The 19,276-nt window shown below is 38.5% G+C and overlaps 1 pseudogene; it reads right to left on the reverse strand.

Moving 5' to 3' along the window:
- Nucleotides 1-11,761: 11,761 nt before the first annotated feature.
- LOC129476744 (actin, cytoplasmic 2-like) lies at nt 11,762-13,588 on the reverse strand (annotated as a pseudogene).
- Between the last annotated feature and the right edge of the window lie 5,688 nt (nt 13,589-19,276).

Raw genomic sequence — 19,276 nt, forward strand, 5'->3', positions numbered from 1 at the left:
TCAGAGCAGGTAAAACAGGCCTGCTGGCTGGAAAATGCTCTCATCACAGGGCCACCCCAATATTCTTTATCTCTTGTCCTGTCTTTAGTCCAAACCAAAAACCCATAATTACTAACTGTGGAAAAGAGAGTTTCTGGGCTGCCAGTTGAGTTGGTCTCCCATGTGTGAGAAACCCATGGGAAGACATGGGCAGCCTCTGAGGAGAAATGTCTCCTTATTGCCTTCACGTATTTATGCCCCAAGTGCATAACTGCTCAGCAGCATTCTACAGGTTTCTCAGGTAGATAAATCTGCCTTGAAGCAGTGGAGTATAATCAAACATCTTGGCTCCTCTTGAAACCAGCTCCCACCCATTTCAGTCCCGATAAGTTATAGCTCTTAAGTAGGTGAGACACACACCTTTCACAGAAACTGCCAGTGCCAAACATCTTATTGAATGGCTCACGAGATCTCTTTCACTGATTAATCCTTTTCCTTATCCCTTCCTCCCCCTCCCAGTGGCCCTGAGAACAAAGAACTTGTAAACAAATAAATTGGGTGAAGCCCAAGAGCAATGGGCCATGAGTAAGCCTTCAATGCTGTGGTCCCCTGGACCCACTTTCAAATGTTTATTCTGTCTCTTTCTAATTCCCTTGTCTCCTCCAGACTCAGGGTACCCACTGGGTGGTGTGTGGCTGGTTTCCCCAACACTAACCTGGTACATTCCAAATCTTGGTGCTTGTATTGTCTCTCAGATCAACTCAACAAGCCCTCCTCTGGTGACACAATAGCCTTTTCACTAGCCAAAGAACTGACCCTACCATACAGTGACCTTGAAATGCAGGCAGGCAACCACAACACTGCTTGGGCCTGTCCTGAGCCTCAGATCTCTGGTTTCAATGATCTCAAAGCCAGCTGACTGAAAGGGACAGGGAAGCGTGTGGAAGAAGCACCCTCCACACCACTGAATTCCAGGTTGGGTGACAGAACGACACTCCATCTCAAAAAAAAAAAAAAATTAACTTTAAAAATGTATCCCATTTTATCCTGGGAGTGTTCCAAGATGGCCAGATAGGAACACCTCCAGTCTGCAGATCCCAGCATGATCAATGCAGATCAGTGATTTTGGCATTTCCCACAGAGGTACTTGGTTCATCTCATTGGGACTGGTTTGACAGTGGGTGCAGCCCACGGAGGGTAAGCTGAAGTAGGGCGGGGTGTCACCTCTACTGGGAAGTGCAAGGGGTTGGGTGCTTTCCCTTTCCTAGCCAAGGGAAGCCATGACAGACTACCTGGAAAAAATAGGGTACTCCTGTGCAAATACTGCACGTTTCCCAAGGTCATGTCATCTGGCAGAACAAGTGATTCTCTCCCATGCCTGGCTTGGTTGGCCCCATGCCAACAAAGCCTTGCTCACCGTTAATGCAGCAGCTTGAGATCAATCCTGAAGGTGGCAGCCTGGCTGGTAGAGGGGCATCCACCATTGCTAAGGCTTGAGTAGGTAAACAAAGCATGCAGAAACCTCGAACTGGGCAGAGCCCACCACAGCTCAACAAGGCCTATTGCCTTTAGACTCTGCCACTGTGGGCTGGCCAGAGCTGAAAAAAAGGCAGCAGACAACTTTGGCAGACTTAAACATCCCTGTCTGACAGCTCTAAAGAGAGCAGTGGTTATCCTAGAATGCCATTTGAGCTCTGAGAATGGACAGACTGCCTCCTCAGGTGGGTCCCTGACCCTTGCGTAGCCTAGCTGGGAGACACCTCCAAGTAGGGGCTGACCTCATATAGGCAGCTGCCCCTCTGGGATGAAGCTTCCAGAGGAAGGATCGGACAGCAATATTTGCTATTCTGAAATATTTGCTCTTCTGCAACCTCTGTTCGTGACAACCAGGCAGACAGAATCTGGAGTGGAACTCCCCCAAATTACAAAAGACCTGCAGCTGAGGGACCTCACTGTTAGAAGAAAAACTAACAAACAGAAAGGAATAGCTTCAACATCAAAAAATAAAGTTCATTTACACCAAAACCCTATACGTAGGTCGACAACATCAAAGCCCCAAGGTAGATAAACGTACAAAGGTGGAGAGAAACCACAGTAGAAAAGCTGAAAATTCTAAAAATTGAGCACATCTTCTTCAAAGGATCACAGCTCCTTACAAGCAATGGAACAAAACTGAATGGAGAATGCCTTTGATGAGTTGCCAGAGGTAGGCTTCAGAAGGTTGGCAATAACAAATCTCTTTGAGCTAAAGTCACATGTTCGAACCCATCACATAGAAGCTGAAAACCTCAAAAAGTGATTAAATGAATGGCTAACTAGAATAAACAGTGTAGCAAAGACCTTAAATGACCTGATGGAGCTGAAAACCATGGCATGAGAACTTCGTGACACATGCACAAGCTTCAATAGCCGATACAATCAAGTGGAAGAAAGGGTGTCAGTGACTGAAGATCATATCAATAAAATAAAGTGAGAGGACAGGGTTAGAGAAAAAAAGAGTAAAAAGAAACAAACAAATCTTCCAAGAAATATGGGACTAAGTGAAAAGACCAAATCTACATTGGATTGGTGTACCTGAAAGTGATGGAAAGAATGGAACCAAGCTGGAAAACATTATTCAGGATATTATCCAGGATAATTTCCCCAACTTAGCCAGGCATGCCAACGTTCAAAATTCAGGAAAAATAGAGAACATCACAAAGATACTCCTTGAGAAGGGCAACCCCAAGACAGATAACTGTCAGGTTCACCAAGGTTGAAATGAAGAAAAAGTGCTAAGGGCAGCCAGAGGGAAATGTTGAATTACCCACAAAAGGAAGACTATCAGACCAACAGTGGATATCTTAGCAGAAACAGTACAAGCCAGAAGAGAGTGGGGCCAATATTCAAGATTCTTAAAGAAAATAATTTCAATGCAGAATTTCATATCTAGCCAAACTAAGCTTTATAAGTGAAGGAGAAATAAAATCCTTTACAGTCAAGCAAATGCTGAGAGATTTTGTCACCAGCAGACCTGCCTTAAAAGAGCTCCTGAAGGAAGCACTATACATGGAAAGAAACAACTGGTACCAGCCACTGCAAAAACATGACAAATTGTAAAGACCTTCAATGCTATGAAGAGACTGCATCAATTAATAGGCAAACTATCCAGCAAACATCGTAACGACAGGATCATATTCACACATAACAATATTAACCTTAAATGTAAATAGGCTAAATGCCACAATTAGAGGACACAGACTGGCAAATTGGATAAAGAGTTGAGACCTATCAGTGTTTTGTATTCAGGAGACCCATCTCTCATTCAAAGACACATAGGCTCAAAATAAAGGGATGGAAGAAGACCTACCAAGCAAATGGAAAGAAAAAAAAAAGCAGGGTTTGCAATCCTAGTCTCTGATAAAACAGACTTTAAACCAACAAAGATCAAAAGAGACAAAGAAGGGTATTACATATGGTAATAGATTCAAATCACGAAGAAGAGCTAAGTATCCTAAATATATATGCACCCAATACAGGAGCACCCAGATTCATAAAGCAAGTCCTTACAGACTTATAACGAAACTTACACTACCACACAATAATAATGGGAGACTTCAACACTGCACTGTCAATATTAGACAGATCAACGAGGCAGAAAGTTAAGAGGATATCCAGGACCTGAACTCAGCTCTGCAACAAACAGGCCTAATAGACATCTATGGAACTCTCCACCCCAAATCAACAGCATATGCATTCTTCTTAGCACCACATCACACTTATTCTAAAATCGACCACATAATAGGAAATAAAGCACTACTAAGCAAATGTAAAAGAATAGAAATCACAACAAACTGTCTCTCAGACCACAGTGCAATCAAGTTACAACCCAGCATTAAGAAACTCACTTAAGGCCAGGCACGGTGGCTCACGCTTGTAATCCCAGCACTTTGGGAAGCCAAGGTGGGTGGATCACGAGGTCAGGAGATCGAGAACACGGTGAAACCCCGTCTCTACTAAAAATACAAAAAATTAGCTGGGTGTGGTGGTGGGCACCTGTAGTCCCAGCTACTCGGAGAGGCTGAGGCAGGAGAATGGCGTGACCCCGGGAGGCAGAGCTTGCAGTGAGCCAAGATCGCGCCACTGCACTCCAGCCTGGGTGCCTGGGTGACAGAGCAAGACTCCGTCTCAAAAAAAAAAAAAGAAACTCACTCAAAACTACACAACTACATGGAAACCGAACAAATTGTTCCAGGTAAATAACAAAATGAAGGCAGAAAAACAGATGTTCTTTAAAGCCAATGTGAACAAAGACACAACGTACCATAATCTCTGGACACATTTAACACAGTGTGTAGAGGGAAACTTATAGCACTAAAGAGAAAGCAGAAAAGATCTAAAATTGACACTCTAACATCACAATGAAAAGAAATAGAGAAGCAAGAGTAAACAAATTCAAAAGATAGCAGAAGGCAAAAGATAACAAAGATTAGAGCAGAACTGAAAGAGATAGAGACACACACAAAATTTCAAAAAAATAATGAATCCAGGAACTGTGTTTTTTTAAAGATCAAAAAAATTGATAGATCCCTAACAGGACAGAGAAGGAAGAAAAGAGAGAAGAATCAAATAGAAGCAATAAAAATTATAGAGGGGATATCACCACCAGTCCCTCAGACATAAAAACTACATCAGAGAAAACCATAAACACCACTATGCAAATAAATTAGCAAATATGGAATAAACGGATAAATTCCTGGACACATACACCCTACAAAAACTAAACCAGGAAGAAGTTGAGTCTCCGAATAGAACAAAAACAGGCTCTGAAATTGAGGTAATAATTAATAGGCTACCAATCAAAATAAGTCCAGGACCAGATGGATTCACAGCCGAATTCTACTGGAGGTACAAAGAGGAGCTGGTAGCATTCCTTCTGAAATTATTCCAATCAATAAAAAAAGAAGTAATCCTCCCTAATTCATTTTATAAGGCCACTATCATCCTGATACTAAGGCCTGGCAGAGACCCAACAAAAAAAATAATTTTAGACCAATAGCCCTGATGAACATCGATGTGAAAATCCTGAGTACAATACCAGTAAACTGAATCCAGCAGCACATCAAAAAGCTTATCCACCACTATCACATCATCTTCATGCCTGAAATGCAAATGTGGTTCAACTTATGCAATTCAATAAATGTAATCCATCACATAAACAGAACCAATGACAACAGCCACATGATTATCGGAATAGATACAAAAAAGGTCTCTGAGAAAATTCAATAGTCCTTCATGCTAAAAACTCTCAATAAACTAGGTATTCATGGAACATATCTCAAAATAATAAAAGCTAGTTATCACAAACCCACAGCCAATATCATACTGAGTGGGCAAGTACTGGAAGCATTCCCTTTGAAAACCAGTACAAAACAAGGATGTCCTCTCTCACCACTCCTATTCAACATGGTGTTGGAAGTTCTGCCCAGGGCAATCAGGCAAGAGAAAGAAATAAAGAGTGTTCAATTAGGAAATGAGGAAGTCAAATTGTCCCTGTTTTCTGATGACAAGATTGTATATTGAGAAAACCCCATTGTCTCAGCCCAAAATCTAATTAAGCTGATAAGCAACTTCAGCAAAGTCTCAGGACACAAAATCAGTGTGCAAAAATCACAAGCATTCCTATACAGCAATAACAGAGAGCCAAATTGTGAGTGAATTCCCATTCAAAATTGCTTCAAAGAGAATAAAATACCTAGGAATCCAACTTACAAGGGATGTGAGGGAACTCTTCAGGGAGAACTACAAAACACTGCCCAACAAAATAAAAAAGGACACAAACAAATGGGAGAATATTCTACGATTGTGGATAAGAAGAATCAATATCTTGAAAATGGCCATAGTGCCCAAAGTAATTTACACATGAAATGCCATTCCAATCAAGCTACCAATGACTTTCTTCAGAGAATTGGTAAAAAACTACTTTAAAGTTTATATGGATCCGAAAAAGAGGCCACATTGCCAATACAATCCTAAGCAAAAAGAACAAAGTTGGAGGTATCATGCTACCTGACTGGAAACTATACTACAAAGCTGTAGTAAAGGAAACAGCATGGTACTGGTACAAAAACAGATATCTTCAACAATGGAACAGAAGACCAGGCCTCAGAAATAACACCACACATCTGTAATCATCTCATTTTTGACAAATCTGACAGTGGAAGAAATGGGGAAAGGATTCCTTATTTAGCAAATGGTGCTGGGAAAAGTGGCTAGCCATTTGTAGAAAGTTGAAACTGGATCCCTTCTTTACACCTTACATAAAAATTAATTCAAAATGGACTAAACACTTATATATTAAACTTAAAACTATAAAAACCCTACAGGAAAACCTAGGCAATACCATTCAGAACATAGGCATGGGCAAGCACTTCACGACTAAAACACCAAAAACAATGGCAACAAAAGTGAAAATAGACAAATAGGATCTAATGAAATTAGAGAGCTTCTGCACAGTGAAAGAAACTACCATCAGAGTAAACAGGCAACCTATAGAATGGGAGAAAAATTTTGCAATCTACCCGTCTGACAAAGAGCTAATATCCAGAATCAACAAAGAACACAAACAAATTTACAGTAAAAAAAAGTGATCAAAAGGTGGGCAAAGTATAAAAACAGACACTTCTCAAAAGAAGACATTTATGCAGCCAACAGATGCAGGGAAAAATGCTCATCCTTATTGGTCATCAGGGAAATGCAAATGAAAACCAAAATGAGATACCATCTCATGCCACTTAGAATGGCGATCATTTAAAAGTCAGATGCTGGAGTGGATGTGGAGAAATAGGAATGCTTTTACACTGTTGGTGGGAGTGTAAATTAGTTCATCTACCATGGAAGAGGTTTGTTTATTGTGGCACTATTCACAATAGCAAAGACTTGGAAACAACCCAAATGTCCACCAATGCTAGCCTGAATTAAAAAAATGTGGCACATATACAAGCATGGAATACTATGCAGCCATAAAAGAGGATGAGTTTATGTCCTTTGCAGGGATATAGGTGAGCTAGAAACCATCATTCTCAGCAAACTATCACAAGGACATAAAACCAGACACCACATGTTCTCACTCATAGGTGGGAATTGAACAGTGAGATCACTTGGACACAGGGCAAGGAAAATCACACACCAGGGCCTGTCAGGGGGTGGGGGGGTAGGGATTTGTGGGAGGATAGCATTAGGAGAAATACCTAATGTAAATGATGAGTTGATGGGTGCAGCAAACCAACATGGCATATGAATACCTATGTATCAAACTTGCACACTGTACACATGTACCCTAGAACTTAAAGTATAATAAAAATTTAAAAATAGATAAATAAAAATGCACCCTATTATGTTCATTTCATGTGTATATGTGTATAACATATGCTATGGGATACACATACACACATAGCATATGTGTATAACATATGCTATGGGATACATATTGGTATTTCAAAGGCTACTATACTGGAGCAAATTAACATATTTCTAATCTCACATAGTTACTGCTATAGTTTGGATATTTACCTTTACAAACTTTATGCTGAAATTTGATCCCTAGTGTTGGAGGTGCATTTGAGTGGAAGATGCTTGGGTCATGAGGGTGGATACTTTATGAAGAGCTTGGTGTCATTCTTGTGATAAGGAGGGAGATTTATCTTTTATTAGCCTTTGAGAACTCATTTAATAAAAAGCCTGGCACCACCCTCTCTTCAGTTAAATATATGTGATTATAAATATTTTTCTTTCTATGTCTGGTTTATTTCACTTAGCATAGCTTCCTCCAAGCCCCTCCATGGTGTGGCACATGGCAAGATCTCATTCTTGTTTAGGGCTAAATAATATTACTTTGTACTGGACAATAAGGTTGTTTCCATACTTTAGCTATTGTTAATAATGCTGCAATGAACATGAGAGTGCAAATATCTCTATGAGGTAGGGTTTTCCTTTGGTTGCATGTCTAAAGGAAGAGTTGTTGAGGCATGAGGCAGTTTTATTTTTAATTTTCCAGAAATCTCCATACCGATTTTTATAATTGCTACCCATTACTAACAACACTCTACATGAGTTTCATTTTCTATACATCTTAGCCAACCTTTGTGATATTTTGAGTTTTTAATAATAGCTATCCTGATGTGAGTTATGTAATGTCTCAAAGTACCTTTGATTTAAATTTTTTCTGATGATTAATGATGTTGAATATATTTCAAGTACCTGTTGCCCATTTTTATATGTTCTTTGGAGAAATGTCAATTCAGAGATTTTGCTCAGCTTTTAATATGTTTATTTGTTTTGTTATTGTTGAGTTGTACAATTTTGGGGAAAACAGTCCCACAACACCCGGCAGGTACCTTGAGTCTGGGGGAGACAAAGGAGTTAGAAAGAGAGAGAATAAGCATCTAAAAGATGGGTCCACGGGGCTGGACCATCAGAGGCTTGCTCATGGCCCACAGTTGTCAGGCTCCACCTAATTTAGTGGTTTACAAGCTCTTTGTTCTTAGGTAGATGGGAAGGGGAGGAAGAAATGAGGAAAAGGATTAATCAGTGAAGGAGAACCCATGAGTTACTGAATAAGATGTATAGCACTGGCAGTTTCTGTGCATGCCCTTGAGCAAAGGCGTGTGTCTAAACTACTTAAGATCTTTAACTTATCAAGACTGAAACAGGTGGGAGCAGGTTTCAGGAAGAGCCAAGACTTTTGATTATACTCCACTGCTTCAAGGGAGTGTTATCTCCCTGAGCAACCAGTGGAACTTGCTGCGCAGTTGTGCTCTCAGGGATAAAGACATGAAGGCAATAAGGAGATTTTCTCCTCAGAAGTCGCCCATGGCTCCCCATGGGTGTCTTACACAGAGGAGATCAAATTAACTGGCACCCCAGAAACTTTCTTTACTACATACAAATTCTTCATAAATTTTAGATCTTAACACATCATCAAATATATAGCTTGAAAATATTTTTCCCAATATTTAGGCTATTGTATTCGGTCGATTTGTTCCTTTACTGTGCGAAAGCTTTTTCATTTGATGTAGTCTTGCTCATTTGTTTTTGTTTATGTGGACTGAGTTTTTAATATGGTATTCAAAATAATTATTTCCAAGGCCATCATTCATGAGCTTTTTTCTATATTCTCTTCTAGGTGTTTTAGAGGTTGCAGTCTTACATTTAGGATTTTTCAACTCATCTTCATTTGATTTTTGTGTATGATGTAAAATGCAGATCCCATTTTGTTCTTTTGCATGTGGAAATCTAGTTTTCCCAGCACTACTCATAGAACAGATGATCCTCTTCTCATGTTATCATTTTGCTGCAGATTTCAAAAACTAATTGATGATATATGCTTGGATGTATTTCTTGATTCTCTGTGCTGTTCATTTGGCTATGTTTCTGTGTTCATGCCAATTTCAAATAAGGTCGTGTGATTCTTCCTGCTTCTTTTTTCTCTCTCCAGAATTGTTTTCACAATTTATGGCTCTCTATGTAGCTATACAAGTTTTATATTTTGTTTTCCATTTCTGTGAAGAATGCCATTGAAATTTTGATTGGATAGCATTGAATCTGTATATTGCTTTTGATGCTATAAATATTTTAACAATATTAACTCTTCCAATCCATAAGCATAGACAAACTTTCCATTTATTTTTGTCTTCTTAAATTGCTTTTATCAATGTCTCATAGTTTTCAATGGAGAGATATTTTACTTTCTGGTTACCTTTTTTTTAAGTATTTAACTTATTTGATATGCTTATAAGTCAGATGAGTTTGTTGAATTCTTTTCCAGTTAGGTAATTATTTGTACAATGACGTTACCAAATTTGTTCATTGATTCTAACAGTTTCTTAAATGGAATATTTGAGCTGTTTTTACATATAGGAGTTTGTTGTCTGCAAAGAGAGATAACTTTACTTATTGCTTTATAATTTGGCTGCCTTTTATTTTTTTTCTCATCAGATGTTTATGTTCCCTATTTGATTTGTTTGTTTTAATTATTATTTTATGCAGTGTGCTAACTTTGAATTTAGTTGTTTTTCCTTCTAGTTTCTTAGATACAAGGAGATGTTGCTTATTTGGTATCTTTTTTTTTTGATGTATGCATTTATTGCTATAATCTTCCACCTTAATGCTACTTAACTGCACACCATAGGTTTAGGTATGTTGTGTTTCCACTATTATTTGTCTCAAGATATTTATGAATTTTTCTTTTTATTTTTTGTCTCATCAATTCATTATTTAGGAGCAATGTTTTAAAAATGTTCATGTAGGCTGGGGGGCGGTGGCTCATGCCTGTAATCTCAGCACTTTGGGAGGCCAACGTGGGCGGATCATGAGGTCAGGAGATTGAAACTATCCTGACTAACACGGTGAAACCCCATCTCTACTAAAAATATGAAAACTTAGCTGGGCGTGGTGGCAGGTGCCTATAGTGGCAGCTACTTGGGAGGCTGGGGCAGGGTATGGCGTGAACCTGGGAGGCGGAGCTTGTGGTGAGCCGAGATTGTGCCGCTGCACTGCATCCTGTGCAACAGAGTGAGGCTCTGTCTCAAAAAAAAAAAAAAGGAAGTTCATTATCTGTGACTTTTTTTTCAAGATTTGTCCTCTTACTGATCATTTTTGGTTTGCTACCATGATGGTCCGAAAAAATATTAAATATGTTTTTAGCCATCTTACTTTGCTTACTTTGTTAAGACTTGTTTTATGGCCTAGCATATGGTCTATCCTAGAGAATCTTTCATGCGTGTTACAGAAAAATATATATTCGGCTGCTACACAATGAAAAGTTCTGTATATGTCTGTTGGGTTCATTTAGTTAAAACTACAATTCAAATCTGGCATTTTCTTATTAATTTTCTGTTGAGTTTATCTATTCCTTGTTTTAATTGAGGTGCTCAAATTTCCTACAATTATTTTATTGCCATTTTTTTCTTCATTTGTATTTCTATTTGCTTTAAATATTTATGTGCTCCAGTGTTGAGTGCAGATGTATATATATATAATTCTTATAACCTTTTGATGAGTTTATTGCTTTATTATTAAATGATGACCTTCTGGGTCTTATGACAGGTTTTGAATTGAAATCTCTTTTATAGATAGGAGTATAGGCAATCCTAATTTTTTATTACCATTTGCATAGCAGTATCTTCTTCTATTCCTTCACTTTCAGCCCATGTTTGTCCTTAAAGATTAAGTGGGTCTCGTAGGTAACAGGTAGTTGAATCCCATTTTTAAAATTCATTTGGTCATTCCACATCTTTTAGTTGCATAATTTAATTCATTTACATTCAAGATAATTATTGATAAGTAAGTTCTTACTACTGTTACCTTGTTAGTTGATTCTGATTGAGTCATACATCATTTTTTTTATTTCTTCCTCCCATGTCTGCTTTTAAATATTTAGCATTTAAACATTTTCAGTAGTTATAAGCTTTGATTCCTTTGTTTTTATTGTTAGTGTTGCTGCTGTAGTTTTTGATGGTCATCAAAGTCTCAGAGAAAACATCTTATAGTTAATAATCAACTAATTTCAGCTGACAACTTTTGTCACATAAAACTCTAGACATTTACCCTCTGTTACAATTATGTTTTTGATATCACAATTTATATATTTTAATACTATGTCTTCCTTAAAAAGGAAGGAAGGAATCTTTTGCCCAATGATTTCAAGCTCCTCTATTTTTTGTTTATTTCCCCTTAGTGCTTCTAGAATTTTCTTTATTTCTCAACCTTTCAGAGCTTGATTCTTTTTTATTTTTTTTGGCAGCACATTTATTTTTCCTTACACAATGATGTGTTGCTGAGGCCTAATGTTCTCACATAACAGTAGAAAACAAAAATTTGTTGTCATCTCTTTAAAGAATCCAGAATTTCATACAAAAAAACTTACATAAATTAAAAGGATGAATACATTTACAGGTGTAAATGCAAACTGCTTCCAACTCAAGGCAAGTGACAGCCCACAGCATTCTGGCAAAAAAACATCAGCTAAGAAAGGAAACTGGGTCCTACGGCTTCGACTTTCCAACCCTGACAGACAGGCAGGACAGAAGCAACTGGTTCAGGAGCCCTTGCCACCCTCTAGAGAAATCCCAGAACACTCAGCCCTGACACATTAATACCCTGCACAGATCAGCGACTGCTGGCCATGCAGACTCACCAAGCCACAGCCTTGTCTTCCACAAGCACATTCTTATCTCAGTCACGAAGTGACCAAGCCATGCGCACTAAAGGTTGAACTCAAAGATATGTACACAGTATTAAACAAATACCAAGGGGAACAGTTAACTTGAATACAAGGTCAAAATCAGCAACAAGTTCTACAATCCAGTGCTGATATCAGATACAAGCTTCAAGGACAATTTCTTTTCAAAGGCTTATTTCAGTTTCATGAGGCTAGCATGAGGTGTATGCATTTGCCAAGGGCAAATTTATACTTCTTTATTAACCCATGCAGCAAATGCTACACATCTGTTCAGTCTATTTAGAAGCATTTGTGGTGGATGATGCAGGGCCCCAACTCGTCATACTCCTGCTTGCATCTGCAGGAAGGTGGACAGTGAGGCCAGGTTGGAGCCGCCAATCCAGACAGAGTACTTGCTCTCTGGGGGTGCAATGATCTTAATCTTCATGATGCTGGGCGTCAGAGCAGTGACATCCTTCTGCATCCTGCCAGCAATGCGTGGGTACATGGTGGTGCCACCAGATAGTACAGTGTTGGCATACAGGTCTTTGCAGATGTCCACGTCACACTTCATAATGGAATTGAAGATGGTCTCGTGGATGCTGCCAGATTCCATGCCCAGGAAGGAAGGCTGGAACCGCACCTCTGGACACTGGAACTGCTCATTGCCAATGGTGATGACCTGGCCATCGAGCAGTGCATAGCTCTTCTCCAGAGAAGAGGAGGATGCGGCAGTGGCCATCTCCTGCTTGAAGTTGAGGGAGACCTAGCACAGCTTCTCCTTGATGTTGCGCATGATTTCCCACTTGGCTGTGGTGGTGAACCTGTAGACTCGCTCACTGAGGATCTTCATGAGGTACTCAGTCAAGTCCCAGCCAGCCAGGTCCAGATGCAGGATGGCATGGGGAAGGAAGCAGCCTTCCTAGATGGGCACCATGTGGGTGACCCTGTCTCCAGAGTCCATGACAATGCCAGCGGTATGCCCAAAGGCATAGAGGGACAGCACATCCCTGATGGCCACATACATGTCCAGGGTGTTGAAGGTCTCAAACATAATCTAAGTCATCTTCTCTCTGTTGGCCTTGGGGTTCAGGGGTTCCTTGGTCAGCAGCACTGGCTGTTCCTCAAGGGACTTGTGCAGCTGATTATAGAAGTGGTGTCATATCTTCTCCATGTTGTCCCAGTTGGTGATGATGCCATGCTCGATGGGGTACTTCAGGGTCAGGATGCTGCACTTGCTCTGGGCTTCATTGTCCACGTGGGAGTCTTTCTGTCCCATGTCCACCATCACGCCCTGGTGTCGGGGGTGCCCCACGATGGAGGTAAACATGGCTCGGGGAGCATCATCCCCAGCAAAGCCAGCTTTGCACATGCCAGAGCCATTGTCAATGACCAGCATGCGATCTCTTCTTCTATTGTGATGGGCGGAGAAGTGGGACAGCGGAGTGGCAGAACAAGGTGCGCTGGCAGGCAGTGGCGACTGAGAGCGAGAGTTTGATTCTTCTTTGTTGTGGGATAGTTTTATGTGGTATTAATCTTTTCTGTTGTCTCCGATATTTCTGATCCTCTTATATCTCTCTCAAATTTTTGAAAGTTGTTATTATTCATTTGAATACGCTGTATATACCTTCCTTTTGCTGAACTCTTTTGTGAATATTGCTAAATCTTAGATTTGCTTATTTAAGATAATTTTGTATATCTGGTAAATGTTCATTCTTTTTGATTGTTTTTCTCTTTTGTTCTTCATGAATTTCTTAATAACCTATGTTAATTAATTTTTATTTTCTTTTTTCTTTTACTTTTTATTTTATTTTATTTTATTTTATTTTATTTTATTTTATTTTATTTTATTTTATTTTATTTTATTATTTTATTTTTTTAGACAAAGTCTCTCTGTGTTGCCCAAGCTGGAGTTCAATGGCACAACATTGACTCACTGCAACCTCTGCCTCCCAGGCTTGAGTGATTCTCCTCTCTTAGCCTCCTTAATAGCTGGGATTACAGGTGTGCACTACTATGCCCAGAGAATTTTTTGTATTCTTAGTAGACATATGGTTTCACCATGATGTCCAGACTGGTCTTGAACTGCCAACCTCAAGTGATCAACCAATTGCAGCCTTCCAAATTGCTGTGATTACAGGCCTGAGCCGGCACACCTGGTCTTAATAACTCATTTTAGAGCTCACTGATTCTTTATTCTGTTTGATCTATTCTGCTGTTGAAAGACTTCTGAATTTTCCACTTCAACCAGTATATTTCTCAGTTTCGGGACTCTTTTTATTTTTAAATAATTTCAGTCCATTTTTAAAAGTCTCTTTCAGAAGTGTATCCGTTCCTTTTCTGTGTTGTTTTAGAGATCTGAGTTTCCTGAAAACTGGTATGTTGAATTATTGATCCACTGAAGGATCTAGGTTTCTTTGGCTAGGTTGGCCAAAGTCTAGGTCAGTGCCTTTGTTTTGGCAGTAGATGGTGCCTTAAGCCCCGGATTATCTCAGCTCTAACAAATTTTGAAACACTGCCAGTCTCCTATCTGAGAGATTTTGAAGGGGATATCCTAAGAGTGTGGGAAGGCTCTCTATAGGTTTGTGATCAAGGAAATTATGCAATATACCTCCTACCTTATGGTAATGCTGTACAGGCACTCAGGTTTCGCATCTTCCGTGACTGAGATATCCAGGCTGGAGATGGTAGTCCTGCCTTTCTACTTCATGCCTGGTTGTCCTCAGGTTTTTTTTCCTTTCTTCAGCACTCACAAGGCTTCCTTGGGTGAAGACAGGAATAGGTCTCCTGCCAGGGAATCCACAGTGATGGGGAAGCTGGCCATCCACTTCAACTTTATTTTATTAGGTGGTGTAGTAACCAAGAGTCAGAGGAGATTTTTGTTTCTTTTTTTTTTCTTTTTTTCACACTTGGTTGTCAGCAGACTAGGGGACGAGTGTCATGAATATAAAAGGCCAACTTTTTTACCCTTTGCCTGGTTTCTTCACTTCTCTGTCACCCTAAGAGCAGCCTCATTCTCACTTTTGAGCTCTGCGTTATTGATGGTGAGAATCTCAGCACTGTATACCCGGTTTTTCTGTGGGTGTTCTTGGGGGGTTAGGGTTGGGGGCAATAGATGGCAGCTTACTTTACTATGCCATATTTTTTACAAAAGTACTCTCCTCTAGTTTACACTTTTTCTGCTTCCTTGTGTGTACCTTTAAGTTATAAATTTTATATTGCTTCTTTTTTATCTATATGTTTACACATATATATTTCTCAACATTAATTTAGTGCATTTCAGAAGCTTTAGTATGTTTTAATTTTTCTTTTATTTATGAAAATTATTTAATTCCTTGCAGATTCTTCAGTTAACCATAGGTTGTTGAAGAGTGTATTTATTAGTTTCCAAACATATATATTTTCAGTTTTTAGAAAAGGAGACTCAGTCAAGTGTGGTGCTCATGCATATAATCTGAGCACTTTGAGAGCCTGAAGTGGGTGTATAACCTCAGGTCAGGAGTTTGAGACTAGCCTCCTCAATACAGTGAAACTCTGTCTCCACTAAAACTACAAAAATTGGCCTAGCATGGTGGTATATGCTTGTAGTCCCAGCTACTCAGGAGTATGAGGCAGGAGAATTGCTTGAATATGAAAGGTTGTGGTGAGTCAAGATCACACTACTGAATTCCAGCCTGGGTGACAGAGTGAGACTCCATTTTATTTATTTATTTTTTTGAAAGAAAGGAAAGAAGGAAAGAAAGAAAGAAAGAAAGAAAGAAAGAAAGAAAGAAAGAAAGAAAGAAAGAAAGAAAGAAAGAAGGAAAGAAAGAAAGGAAGGAAGAAGGGGAGGGAGGGAGGGAGGGAGGGAGGGAGGGAGGGAAGGAAGGAAGGAAGGAAGGAAGGAAGGAAGGAAGGAAGGAAGGAAAGAAGGAAGGAAGGAAGGAAAGCAGGCAGGCAAGGAAGAAAGTAAGAAAGAAAGAAAGAAAGAAAGAAAGAAAGAAAGAAAGAAAGAAAGAAAGAAAGAAAGAAAGAAAGAAAGAAAGAAAGAGAAAGAAAGAAAAGAAAGAGAAAGAAAAGAAAATGGGTCTCTAGTTTTATTCCATTGTGGTTGGAGGAAGCATTATATGTGATTTCAATAATATTAGATATAATTAGATTTGCTTTGTGGCCTACCATAAAGTCTATTCTGAAGATAGCACAGAGAATAACACACATGCGCTTCAGAAGAATGTGTAGTCATCTTGTGGAGTCTTTTGTATATGTCTGAGGGACTTATTTGGTTTATACTACTTTTCAAGACCTTTGTTTTCTTATTGAACTTGGATTTGGTCACTTCACACATTGTTGAAAGCAGGTTGTTGAAATCTCCAATGATTATTATTATTGCAGAACTGTCTAGCTCCTCAAATGGATTCATTTTTGTTTCATATATGCTGAGGATCTGTTATTAGGTATATATGTAAATGATATATCTTCTTGATCAATTAAGCAATTTTGATATTTGTCTAGTAATTCTACCTCTGTTTGGTTACTGTTTGCATTATTTTTTCCCTCACTTTTAAAACATTTAAAATGTTATTCTGCCAGTATTTGACATTTAACTGGAGTTTATTTGGACTGAAATTAATTGCTGACAAGAATTTATTTTCCTATGTTTGTACTTTTCTTCTACAAGTTTTCTTATTGTTTTTGTTATATTTCATTCCTCCAAAACTGCTTATATTTGTATTTGTTTCTCTAGTGTGCCATTTTGACTCCTTCATTTCTCTTCAGCATATTTGAAGTTATTTTCTTATTGGCTATTAATGGTATTATAATAAATATATTAAATTTATAATAATATAGTGTGAATTACAATAACTGAGTATTGACATTATACAAAAATCATTTTCCCATATTGCTCTCCCTACTTTTCTATGTTTTTTTGTCAAAAATTGTTTGTTATGCAATATGTTATGCAACAACCCAGATATGTAATTGTTTTATTCTTTGTCATTTCTTCATTTTATTATTGAATTTTATTTTACTTCATTGAGACAGCGTTTCAGTCACATAGGCTAAACATGGTTCACTACAGCCTTGAGCTCCTGGGCTCAAGGGATCCTTCCACCTCGGCCCCTCATGTACCTGGGACAGAAGTGTATGCCACCACAGCTGGTTAATTTTGTTGATTTTCTGTAGAGAAAGCATCACACTTTGTTGTCCTGACTGGTCTCAAACTCCTGGGCACAAGGAAATCCCCATCCTTGGTTGGGATTACAGTTGTGAGATACTGTGTCTTTCCTCTTGTAATTTAAATCCAGTAGAAAAATGTAGTCACAGAAACCCCATATACAATAATATTGGCTTTTCTATTTCCTGGCATAATTACTTTATTGATGTTCTTTATTTCATTTCTTTATTTGCACATGAGGTACTATTTTACTTTCATCCCTTACATGTTTTATCATGTTTTGTAAGGCTGATCTAGTAGTAATGTACTCTCTTTAAATCTGTTTGCTTGGGAATGCCTTACTTGCTCATAAATTTAAACTTTGCTTTGTACAGATATTGAGTTTATGATTGACTTAATATTTTTATTTCAGCACTAAGATCTCATCACAGTAACTTATTTCCTTCATAATTTTTAATGAGAAATTGACTGTTAATGTCATGGATGATAACTTGCATGTGATCAGTTACTTCTGTCTTGCTTCTTTTAAAGTTCTCTATTTATTTGTCTTCTGTCAATTTCAGTGCATGTGTTTCAGTGTGGATATCTTTGAGTTTATTCTTCCTGGAGTATTTTTTTTTTCTTTGGAGGTACTTGGGATCAGTAGATTTCCATCTATCAACACGTTTGTGAAGTTTCAGCCACTGTTCATTCAAATATTCTTTTTCTTCCCACTATATTTCTCTTTTTTCAGTGGAACTCCCATTATGATTATGTTGATATTCTTGATGGAATCCCATGGCAACCTTAGTTTTGTTCATTATTCTTGTTTCTCTTTTTGTTTCATACACTGAATAGTATCGATAATCCATCTTCGAGTTGCTTCATTACTCTTTTTGCATGCTCACACTAGCTATTCAATCTTTCTAGTTACAGATTATTGATTTCATTTTTTAAATAATGTATATGTCTTTATTGGTATTTTCAATTTTGAGTCACTGTTCTACTGGGTTCCCTTAGGTCTTTGAGAACATTAAAATGAAGAGAATTGAAATATTTCCATAGTTAGTACCATGCCTGGGCTTTCTGAAATAGTTTCTTTTAATTATGTTTTCTTTGAATGTGCTTTTTTTGTGTTTATCTTTGAATGCATTTTATTTTATTGTTGAACTTTGAACACTTCGGATATTATTCAGCATATTCAGATAACAAATTCTTGACCTCCACAATTGCTTAGTTTGTGGGTTGTGTACTTGTTTAACGACTCTTTAAAGCTAGTTTTGTAGTCTGTGTTCTTTGTCATATATGGCCACTTAACCTGTGTTCTGTCATTCTTTTGGTCATGTACTGTCCTTGATACATTTAAAAAAAAAAATCCAAGGAAGGAAAAGAAAAAGAGGAAAAGAAAGGAAAGAAAAAAACTGCCCAGAATTTGCATATGAACTCTTTCAGAAACTCTAGTGTTTAGTCCGAAGTCAGGGAAAAGTGAAAAGTTTTAGGGTCTTCTCCATGCATGCATCCAAAAATGGACATACTTATATCCTTCTAAATATACCAGTAGGAGTCTGGGTGTGGTGCTTCATATCTGTAATCCCACCAATTTGGAAGGCTTAAGAGAACAAATCACTTGAGCCCAGAAGTACGAGACCAGCCTTGAAAACATGGCAAGATCTCTTCTGTATAAAAAAAAATACAAAAGTAACTAGTTTTGGAGGCCCATGCCTGTACTGTGAAACACTGAGCGGGGAGGATTGGTGGAGTCCAGAGAGGTGAGATGCTCAGGAGGCTGAGGTGGCAAGATCATTTGAACCCAAGGAGGTTGCCACTGCAGTAGGCCATGATCATGCCACAGGACTCCAATGTGGGCCACAGGGCAAGTTCTGTGTCTATTTAAAACCCAATCCAAAATAAACAGCAATAAACTGTGAGAGTTTTTCAAAGCTGATTTTTGGCATCAATTTTCT

This window comes from Symphalangus syndactylus, chromosome Y (assembly GCF_028878055.3).
Source record: "Symphalangus syndactylus isolate Jambi chromosome Y, NHGRI_mSymSyn1-v2.1_pri, whole genome shotgun sequence".
In the NCBI taxonomy this organism is placed as follows: domain Eukaryota; kingdom Metazoa; phylum Chordata; class Mammalia; order Primates; family Hylobatidae; genus Symphalangus; species Symphalangus syndactylus.